Source organism: Sinocyclocheilus rhinocerous, unplaced genomic scaffold (genome assembly GCF_001515625.1).
Source record: "Sinocyclocheilus rhinocerous isolate Xijiao unplaced genomic scaffold, SAMN03320098_v1.1 scaffold2032, whole genome shotgun sequence".
In the NCBI taxonomy this organism is placed as follows: domain Eukaryota; kingdom Metazoa; phylum Chordata; class Actinopteri; order Cypriniformes; family Cyprinidae; genus Sinocyclocheilus; species Sinocyclocheilus rhinocerous.
The window spans coordinates 478,845-487,206 of NW_015634013.1; the positions used below are offsets into that span (position 1 = coordinate 478,845).

An 8,362-nucleotide genomic window follows, 5' to 3' on the forward strand; every position below is an offset into this window, starting at 1 on the left:
GTAGCACTTAAGTGTGACACCTCTGGAATGCTCACACTTACAAAAAGAGCGCTCTGCAGAAAATCAGCTTGATTCAGAGGAAGTGACTGCGCGGTAAGAAAACCAGTCTCCACTGCATGCCTCAGTTGTTTGAAATGCAGCGTTATGGTTGTTGCTGGGCATGAAATTGGTGAATTATCTGTCAGATACATGTTAGTGAAATATGCTGGACCTTGCAGTGTTATGACAAATGTTTGGCTACTCATAAGGAATTTTAGGCCTTTAAAATGTAACAGTTTTTTGAGTTAGCACAATAGAATGGTTGTTTGGAAACGTTACGAAACATGAAATCATAATTGACTATTTTTACTTTCCTAATGCACGTGTTAAGTCATATTGTGAGTGATTCATCAGTGCACATTATTCCAAAGGGAAAAAATAAAAATCTAAAAAAAATATTTAAATTGCCCGTTATAAGAAAAAAAAAACATTTAAAGGGGTCATATGATGCTGCTAAAAAGAACAGTATTTTGTGTATTTGGTGTAATGAAATGTGTTTGCGGTTTAAGGTTCAAAAAACACATTATTTTCCACATACTGTACATTCTGTACATTCCTCTATGCCCCGCCTTTCTGAAACGCGTCGATTTTTACAAACCTCATTGGTCTGAAAAGCGAGGTATGCTCTGATTGGCCAGCTATCCAGAGCGTTGTGATTGACCGAATACCTCAAGCGTGTGACGGAAATGTTACATCCCTTACCATATTGTGATGCCTGCGGCAACCACATGTGACGACCCCGGGCTGGACTCCGCTTCGTCCACGGTGAAAGCCGATCCGGTGATCCACAGCGCAAAGTTGTAGTATTTCCTCAGCGTGTGTGTGTGTGTATACACAGTATTTTTCCTGTCCTTTATGACTGTCAGATTTCAAAATATGAACCGGTTGAGAAAAGCCAACGCAAGCTGGTTTTGTTTTGCATGTCACACTGTATATCTTAGACAAAATTGTCATGAATGCTCATTTAAATGAATATGAATGTTCAAACAAACATTTAAATAGTACCACACAAACTTTTGCGCTAGTAAAGAAAACAAGTCGGAGTGTTTGAAGTCTGTCGTAGCTTGGTGAAAGAAGGAATTAGTGAATTTTTCTGAACGAACTTGAGGTAAATTGTGATCATAGTGTGAAGCGAATGTTAAAAGATTGCCAATTTTGGACTACGGTAAAAGAAAACTCTTACAATTCTTGTCTCGCATGGCAAAATAGTGACTAAAATTACCAGGTTTGCAACTATGTCAGTGTAAGTGGTGACGGGCCATTTCACTGAGAGGAAGAAAGATTTAAGCAAAAACGGTTCATTCTAGAAACCTCCCTCTGGAGAATTCAAGTCCGTAGAGACAGAGGCAATGGCTTTATTTAGGAAGAACCCAGTAAATCCACTTCATCTTCTATGTGATGACCACAAAAAGCCACTTTATCCACAGGTATATAAAGTTTTCTATAAAACTATTCACACCACCTAAATCTTGTTATCCAGGCACACAGGTGTGAAGCGAATGTTAAAAGATTGCCAATTTTGAACTACGATAAAAGAAAACTCTTACAATTCTTGTCTCGCATGGCAAAATAGTGACTAAAATTACCAGGTTTTCAACTATGTCAGTGTAAGTGGTGACGGGCCATTTCACTGAGAGGAAGAAAGATTTAAGCAAAAACGGTTCATTCTAGAAACCTCCCTCTGGAGAATTCAAGTCCGTAGAGACAGAGGCAATGGCTTTATTTAGGAAGAACCCAGTAAATCCACTTCATCTTCTATGTGATGACCACAAAAAGCCACTTTATCCACAGGTATATAAAGTTTTCTATAAAACTATTCACACCACCTAAATCTTGTTATCCAGGCACACAGAACTACTTCACATTCCACAAGGTCCATTTTCTGGTCCAGTTCACTGCCGTCCAATCCATTCAGTGTCATTTTTAGTGTCTCCGCAGTGTTGAAGTAGCCGATGGGTCACCATGAAGTCACTGCTAGGAAAGTTGCTCCATCTCAAACTGGGTGTGTCCATTAGCAGGCGTGTTGGCCCAGGCCTCAGGCGCTCGTGGATGTGAGTGGCTGGGCTTCTGAGCGTCTTCTGCGGGGCTGTGCGTTTGGATTAAAGCATCCGGGGATGCTGGGTCAGGTGGTTTGTGGTCGTAATAGAGGGCCCATAGGAGTGTCACAGTCAACGTCATGGCTAAGATCTGAGCCACGCCGATCGACACGCCCAAGAACCTCAACACCTGCAGCTGCTTAGTGCCCCTGATAAAACTGTAGATCTTGGGTCCACAACCCTGTTGAAAACAAATTTAGTATATGAAGTTATGTCAACCCTAGTTAATTTCTTAATGCACGTTTCTAGGTTGAATAATTCTAACAAACTAAAGGGTGGAAAATATGGTGTCATTGATTACTTTTGTCTCTCTTATTTGTGGCACATTTTTCTAAAGTTTTTATTTTTTGTTTAAATTAATATTTATTTATTTATTTTAAAATTTTACTTTTTAATTACTATTTTTTAAGCTTTTAAATTAATTTTTATTTATTTTACTATTTTTTATTTAATTTTATATGTGTTCTTTAATTATCTTCATATCTTGGCCAGAGCACTCTTGAAAAATCAGTTTTCATTGTTTCTTTATTGGTTTAATGAATCTCTAATAATGCTATTCCAAAGGGGAAAAAACTCTTATTTTGAAACTTCTTTTCTCCTGATATCAGGCCTTGCTAGTTTTAGATACTGGTACCAGTAGTGGCTATTTAGGCACTGTTTTAGCAAATTAGCATTAGCTATATTATTAGTCTAGCCACATTATGGCGCATAATAACTTCTTTTCACCATTCAATCAATTCCCAATGGATAAAATTTCTCAGTTTCAGTCAGAAATTATTCAGATTAATTCATTTAGACTGATGTTAATAAGTTAGGCCAGTCAAACAATGCAGAAAGCGCAAAAAGCTCAACCTTTAACCTTCTAATGTCTCACTATAGTCGTCTTTTCACATTAAACTGATATATAAGAAAGTATTTTAACAGAAAAAAAAAACACTTCCGCTTTAACAGGTTGTTTTCATGTAACTCTCCCCTACTGCCAGCGCAACAGCTGCCATGTTAATATGCGAGCGATGCGACACATTCATCCTCTCGCGTGCGTGCCTGTGTGTTTGGGGTATTTCCTATGCTGAATTGTGGAAGGGCAGGTAAAATATTTCCTGTTAGTGAGGGATTTATACTGTGGAGTAATTCCCCTGTCATCCACTCAGAGAGAGAGAGACAAAGACAAAGAGACAGGAAGTGGGTGAGGATCAGTCTCCACAGCCTCAGTCCTTCACTCCTGACTCTCCCTCTAGTGATCAATGTTCCTGTATTATTCAACAAAGCCCTGCTTTCACTCTTCTGCAGTGGGATCTGTCTGAATAGCTGAGCTCTGCTGGCTGCTTTACTACAAACACACTGTGTTTATTATGTTTACACTATTATGGATAAAAAAAAAATTAGCCTCTTTTTCTGAGGCCTGAACAAAGGCAGCAGATATGCATGTATATCAGGGTTGGGCTATCTATCTATCTATCTGTCTATCTATCTATCTATCTATCTATCGTTCTGTGTATCATTTATTTCCTGTTAGTGAGGGATTTATACTGTGGAGTAATTCCCCTGTCATCCACTCAGAGAGAGAGAGACAAAGACAAAGAGACAGGAAGTGGGTGAGGATCAGTCTCCACAGCCTCAGTCCTTCACTCCTGACTCTCCCTCTAGTGATCAATGTTCCTGTATTATTCAACAAAGCCCTGCTTTCACTCTTCTGCAGTGGGATCTGTCTGAATAGCTGAGCTCTGCTGGCTGCTTTACTACAAACACACTGTGTTTATTATGTTTACACTATTATGGATAAAAAAAATTTTGCCTCTTTTTCTGAGGCCTGAACAAAGGCAGCAGATATGCATGTATAACAGGGTTGGGCTATCTATCTATCTATCTATCTATCTATCGTTCTGTGTATCATTGTGTTGTTCTATCTATCTATTTATCTATCCTATCTATATATCGTTCTATCGTTCTGTGTATCATTTTGTTGTTCTATCTATCTATCTATCTATCTATCTATCGTTCTATCGTTCTGTGTATCATTCTGTTGTTCTATCTATCTACCTACCTATCTGTCTATCTATCTATCTATCTATCGTTCTATCGTTCTGTGTATCATTCTGTTGTTCTATCTATCTATCTATCTATCTATCGTTCTGTGTATCATTTTGTTGTTCTATCTATCTATCTATCTATCTATCTATCTATCGTTCTATCGTTCTGTGTATCATTCTGTTGTTCTATCTATCTATCTATCTATCTATCTATCTATCTATCTATCTATCTATCTATCGTTCTGTGTATCATTCTGTTGTTCTATCTATCTATCTAACTATCTATCTATCTATACTCATTTTATCTTAGAAACCTCCAAACTTCAAAACTTTTTAAACATTTTTCAAACCCTTCAAAGACTGAAGTATAGTGTGGCAGACGAGTCACAGACACGAAGAGCAGGGGGTTGGATGAGACACTGTGTTGGGTTTGTCCTAGACAGTGTGTTTTGGTACTCAACACACAGGTGTGTCTCTGCGCTACGTGACTGACTTTAATTGCACTGCTGGAGTCGCTCAACACTCACTGGCAATACAGCTTGATTAAACACGCTCCGCAGGTGAGTGAATCTCTCCACTGTCTGGCCTCATTTTTACAAAGTCAACTGCAAAGTCATGTTTTAATTAGGGCTGTCAATCAATTCAAATTTTAATCAAATTAATTACATGCTATTCCACACATATCAATATTTGCGGAGAAAAGCTCCCAAAATGAAGATGACATTTTTGTGACAGATGAGTAAATCAATGAATAGACACTGCAAGAAATGGCTTAAATGGCTTGTGGTCCACCACAATTCATTTCGCAAGTTTATCTATCTGTCCAGGTTAAACTTGACAATGTTTTTGATTGTTTGTGTGTATACATATGCAGACGAGCATCTTTGGCTGTTGCAGCATGACTTTCACGAGACACCATTGGACCACAAAAGAAGACCTTTCATGTGAGTACATTTATGACTTTCATTATTGTTATGCCCTTCACATGTAGAAATCAGATCATCTTCACTTCAACATTTAACCATCTTGCCACAAGTCTAAACAAATGTTGGACTGATCAAATCAGCCGGTATATATCAATTAAACAGATACATTTACTCATTATGAGAGGTTTTGTAAACTTAATTATTCTAATAATAATAATAAACAACAAAATCATCATCCCTATCTGGCCTAGAGGAATAATACAAAAATCTTGGGGGTTACAACATCCAAATAAGCTCACCTCCTGGTAAAGGTCACTGAGGTCATGGTAGTGGGCATGGCGGGCACATCCTGGATACTGATTGGAGCAGCAGGAGTCAGGTGGCCACTCCATCTCTGTCATTTCCAGCCAGTCAGTGAAGTAGATCACTCCACAACACTTCAACTGTAAGGCAGGTATGAAAATTCAGCCTGGTTTCATTGGTTATATGTAGGCCTTAATACGTAACATTTACAAGCACAAAGCTTACATTTTTGTACGTTTTTATTGATGCTGAAACTTATAATTTAGACCTATTTCAATGTTTAAAACTTCGTTGCGTATTTTTAGGTAAAAAAAAACAAAATATTTACGTGTCTTTTATATAATTAAGATATTCATATCATTGCATTTTTAGCATTTTATCAATAAGCGATTTAGATTTTTAGACCCCTTAACCTACCCATTTTATAGCGAATATGCATTTTTATCATTTTACCGATAAGTGATTTAGATTTTTAGAACCCTTAACCTACCCCCAAACCTAAACCTAGCCATTTTATAGCGATAGAACCACATTTTACATAAAATACATACGAATTACCATGAGATCACGTTGTAAAATTAGTCATTGACAGTGATGTTTTCATAATATTTGCATTCTGAATTGCAATTGGCAATTGGTTCAAAATCCTACTTCACATAACTGTATATTAACATTACCATTTATACATTAAGCAAACACTTTTATCTGCAGCAATTAACAAACAAAAGCAATTTGTCAAAGAACCAACAATATTCATAATATACAGTGGCGGGATTATTAGACAACTAGGCCAAGAAGAAAGCTATAGAAGAAATGCAAAAAATAAAAGGATTAGTCTTTTTCAAGATCAGATGTTTCACACTGACTAAATGGCTTTGTTAAGCATTTTCACTTTCAGTGACAACACTAGAATTACTTAACACCATCAAATGTTGCATTGCGGCTGGTTAGGTGTTAGACGAGTTGCTATCCTGCTGATGATTTTGACCTCTCACCTCTGTTTGTATAGAGTTCCAGGCATGTGTGAGCCACTGGTAGCGCTGCAGGCCGAAATGAGGCATACGTGACTTCAGACTTATCATATCAGACCTCTGTACCATAGGCTGAAGAGAGAAAGAGAGGGGGAGTTATGGAGAAATATTCATAAAGGAATCATTTCACAATTTTAAAAGCCTTGTAACTGTCCCCATAAAATCAATTCCCCACACGCTCAGTAATTATGTTTTCTAAATAACAAAAACAATGTGATTTCCAGGCAGTTTAAAGGACCATCCACACGCCCACACTTCCAATTTCAGGCTCTCTTATGACCAGTTTATTGGCTAGTTATGAAATGCCCTAATCACAAGTGTGTGTGCAAGTGTTATTTATATACTAGTTGGCATTTTACAGTTCAGTCCCCATGAGACACTTCTGTTTTCACACCTCGGAAACCATCGTGAGGGGCATATGATAAGTACCCATGATGCCCAGGGCTAGATGTGTCATCTCAGCAGAACTGGCTAAAGCTTGTTGTCAGTTTAAAGTCAACATGAAATTACAATCGACTAATATACTTTATTAATACATATTTCTGGCCTTATTGTGAGTAATTCATGACTGCATGTTATTCTAAAGAAAAATGAAACCATTAAACCATAATAACATGCTAAACCTCCAAAATGACTTTCCTTTTTGGCTAATGTAATCTAGGCCTTTTTTCATACATAAACTGTAAAGAAATAAAAATATATAATGAATAATAATAAATTATCAATTTTATAACATTAAGTTTTGAGATTTTTCTCATTATTATGATATACTGTATTAAGTCATTTTAAAAGTAATTTTCTCTTGACTGCATGAATGTTATACAGTAGAACATGCATATATTACATTAGATTTATCTTTCTATATTAAAAACAGATTTTGTATGGTGATTGTGATGGAAGCGATCTACATGTATGCTTTGATCATCGTACTGAATATGATTCAGATGTAGTATTTGATAAAAAGCTTTTTGCGCATTTTTTACGAAACTTACCTACATTCAAGTGTTGATAAAAAAAGAAAGCTTGAAGCTAGAATAAAACAGATTTTTTTTTTTAAGTAGAGGCTCGGATCTTTATTTTGAAGTATTGCATGTTCAGATATTCATACAACAAAATATTCTGGGGTCCATTAAATTTTAGTGAAAATCGTCAAAAATGCTAGCGGTGGCTGGCACTTTTTTTTAAAACACTGACAGGGAAAGAGTTAATCGATCATGTATGTAAGCAAATGCATATGAAAAATAATGCGATCATCATCTACATAACAGCATATAATAGAAAATGTTACCGAGTGAAATGTCGATCCAAGAAGTAGTAAAGGACTGTGCAAGCTTTGGGGGGTGCTGATGGAAGCTATCTACTGCATCTTTGCTTTGATCATCGTACTGAATATGATTCAGATGTAGTATTTGATAAAAAGCTTTTTGCGCATTTTTTTACGAAACTTACCTACATTCAAGTGTTGATAAAAAAAGAAAGCTTGAAGCTAGAATAAAACAGATTTTTTTTTTTAAGTAGAGGCTCGGATCTTTATTTTGAAGTATTGCATGTTCAGATATTCATACAACAAAATATTCTGGGGTCCATTAAATTTTAGTGAAAATCGTCAAAAATGCTAGCGGTGGCTGGCACTTTTTTTTGTTGTTGTTGCAAAAACGCTGGCAGGGAAAGAGTTAAAAACGACACATTTCGGAAATAAGATGGGTTGCGAATGTCATTTCATGTTGACTTTAAGCCAAGGAAAGTTGAAGTGGATACACTGTTGATACAACTGCTAACATGTAACCAGGCCAGGTGCGGCGGAGTAAACCAACTCATTGCCCACCCGCTCACCCCGCTCACCCAGTCACATTAGGCCACAACAACACAATAGGACCATCACACCCAACAAAGGTTTTTAGGTTGTTTAGGTTGTCGCGTCTTCACGCAGTAGTTGT

At 36.9% G+C, this 8,362-nt stretch overlaps 1 long non-coding RNA gene and 1 pseudogene across 1 annotated transcript in view; one reads left to right on the forward strand and one right to left on the reverse strand.

Annotated features, from left to right (window-relative positions):
• The first annotated feature begins 19 nt into the window (after positions 1-19).
• Positions 20-8,362, forward strand: part of LOC107745000 (uncharacterized) — a 20,064-nt gene continuing 11,721 nt past the window's right edge. Inside the window, exons 1-2 of the long non-coding RNA XR_001640552.1 lie at positions 20-93; positions 5,040-5,109. This is a non-coding gene — a long non-coding RNA (uncharacterized LOC107745000). The remainder of the gene's footprint in view (positions 94-5,039; positions 5,110-8,362) is intronic.
• LOC107744999 (tetraspanin-12-like) overlaps positions 1,535-8,362 on the reverse strand; it is a 23,272-nt pseudogene continuing 16,444 nt past the window's right edge.